The sequence below is a fragment of the Mandrillus leucophaeus genome, unplaced genomic scaffold (assembly GCF_000951045.1).
Source record: "Mandrillus leucophaeus isolate KB7577 unplaced genomic scaffold, Mleu.le_1.0 Scaffold408, whole genome shotgun sequence".
NCBI lineage: Eukaryota > Metazoa > Chordata > Mammalia > Primates > Cercopithecidae > Mandrillus > Mandrillus leucophaeus.
The window spans coordinates 2,000,532-2,003,340 of record NW_012104343.1 but is presented as its reverse complement, the minus strand read 5'-3'; the positions used below and the strand labels follow the sequence as shown (position 1 = coordinate 2,003,340).

The following is a 2,809-nucleotide window of genomic DNA, read 5'->3' as shown; positions in this document are numbered from 1 at the left end:
AAAGCAGAAGTGACAACAGAAGCACACTCTACTATAATACTGATCATTGACCAATGTTCTCTAGTTAAAAGAATTTAAAAGAATCATCTGGTAATAGCGGCTTCAAAACTGAAAACCTTGCTACTTGGAATGTGGAATTTCGGGCCCTACCCAAGAGCTACAGAATCAGAATCTGCATTTAACAAAAGCTTCAAGTGATTGATAGGCACATTACAATTTAAGAAGAACTGATCTAATGGGTTTTAAACTAGTATGTAAGAAATGCTGGATTTTTAAAAATGAGGAATGACCAGTGAAATGTAGAAATTAATCTGAGATTGAGAATCTGAGACAGCTGTTTTCTATCTTTCTGTAGTGACATGGATAGCGTTGAGATTTGAAAGTGACATTAGGCTTACGTGTTCATTAAAGAGTGACCACAGGGTTTTTGTGGCTACCTAATTTTGTATCTGTTTCCAAGAAAAGTTTGACACCTGAGAATTTTTTAGTTCAAGTAAGCTATGTGTGGGATTATAATTTAAACTGATTCTACTAAAATGATTCTAACCATATGAAAATAATGTTTAGTCTATGCTAACAATTACAAAAGTTTGTATTTTTGTTCTAAAAGGAAACTGACTTATAATAGATGACTTTCTTGTAAGTCATGATCAGTCTGCTTTTTGTTTAGTCAGAGATGTATCTCCAATACTAGAACCAAATAGCAGAGAGTCAAAAAGGGAACTGGTGATAGTTGATGTGCTTTTTTTTCCCCATCATTTTTATGATAATTTGTGAGCTGCTATAGGTGGATTCTTCAGTGTATTTTACCACTTTTTAAGTGTTTTCTGATGCCTAAATATCAGTTCAATTAATACATTTAGGAATATTTTGAGAGCATAGCATCGTTTGTAAATGCTGGCATTTGGAGACTTATTTCCTGGCTTCTCAGTGTGCCAGTATGGCCGTTATAAAAGTATTTGGTGTTAGAATATGACTTTTTAATGTGTTGATGCTTGAATAGAGCTATTCTCAAGCTGGAGTAACTGAAACTGAATGGACAAGTGGATCTTCAAAAGGCGGACCTCTGCAGGCATTAACTAGGGAATCTACAAGAGGGTCAAGAAGAACTCCAAGGAAAAGGGTGATGCAAGGCTTATTCCTTAGAATTGGGTTTTCAGATTGGTAGGGTTTTAGTATTATTTTATATTTATTGTTTTTGTTTTGTTTTCAAACTAACAGGTGGAAACTTCAGAACATTTTCGTATAGATGGTCCAGTAATTTCAGAGAGTACTCCCATAGCTGAAACTATAATGGCTTCAAGCAACGAATCCTTAGTAAATATGTTTCATAAACTATACAAGTGGTATTCTTTGTAAATTACCCTTTAATTGGAAATGGGGAGGTGGTGAATTTTCACAAATCTCAAATTTACTTTTTTTTTTAACAATTTTAAACGGATTTTCCCCATGTAGTTCTGAATTTTAGGATTTTCCTATAATATCCAATTTATGTAAAGAAATCTAATTCATTGTACAAGAAAGTATAAGGATATTTTTTGTTAAAATATTTGAAGAATGAGGCTTCACATGTGAGGCACTAAGTTGTGTTTGTAGGCTCTGTTGCTTAAATCTTTACTAAGGGAAAATTTCTAATATTACAGAGATAAAATATCTTTCTTTTCTTTTTAAGTGTCTGTGTTATGTTTGGATAATTCTGAGTCTGAATAATTTGAATCTTGGCAGGTTGTCAATAGGGTGACTGGAAATTTCAAGCATGCATCTCCTATTCTGCCAATCACTGAATTCTCAGACATACCCAGAAGAGCACCAAAGAAACCATTGACAAGAGCTGAAGTAAATGAATACAATTTAGATCGATGCTATCATTGATCTTTCAAAGAGGAAATATTTCTATTTGTTTTTTTTGTTTTTTTGTTTTTTTTTTTTTTGAGTGGGAGGGAGCAGAGCTTTCTTTGTTGGGTGGAGTGTGTAAATATGCATAAATTATTTTAAGGACACTTTTATTAGTGAAAACAGAAATTAACTAATATAGTATGACATGCTAATACTATCCTCTTGCCACTGTATCCCTCTTAAGTTCCAGTTTTCAAGGGAGTGGTCATTTGTGTTCTGCTTATAATATGTTCTGTTTGTCGTGGATGCAAGTTTGAAAGTGCTGCTGGGCTGTGAGGGAGGCTACACTTTATTTTGTTGACGGGTCAAATAAGATACTTTAAGATAACTTTATATGGTGCTGGAATGGGTTAACTCTTGTATAAGCTTGAAAGTACTAACTGCATGATGCATTTTAATTTGAATGAATCTTTACAAAAGGAGCTGAAACATTATTTTGTTCTGGACATAAAGGTAAACAGCAAAACAAGCTAAACATTATTTTATATTTTTTTAATTTGGGCATATTTCATTGACTATAATTTTAAAACATAAAATTTGCTAAAGGTTTATGTTAATTGAGTATCTTCTGTATTTTATCTTTTACTACAGAATTCTTAATAAATGAAGAAACAATATACTTTTTGTTATTATTGGAAACAGAGTCTTGCTCCGTTACCTAGGCTGGAGTGCAGTGGCGCGATCTCAGCTCACTGCAACCTCTGCCTCCTGGGTTCAAGCAATTCTCCTGCCTCAGCTTCCTGAGTAGCTGGGATTACAGGTGCCCGCCACCACGCCCAGCTAATTTTTGTATTTTTGGTAGAGACAGGGTTTCACCATGTTGGTCAGGCTGGTCTCAAACTCCTGACCTCAGGTCCACCCGCCTCAGCCTCCGAAAGTACTGGGATTACAGGTGTGAGCCACCGTGCCTGGC

The 2,809-nt window shown here is 34.8% G+C and overlaps 1 long non-coding RNA gene across 1 annotated transcript; it reads left to right on the top strand.

The window, feature by feature from the left end:
• Window positions 1–975: 975 nt before the first annotated feature.
• LOC105548303 lies at window positions 976–1,838 on the top strand. The gene is made up of 3 exons (XR_001007370.1): window positions 976–1,123; window positions 1,222–1,317; window positions 1,726–1,838. It is a non-coding gene; the product is annotated as an uncharacterized LOC105548303 (long non-coding RNA).
• The last annotated feature ends 971 nt before the right edge of the window (window positions 1,839–2,809 follow it).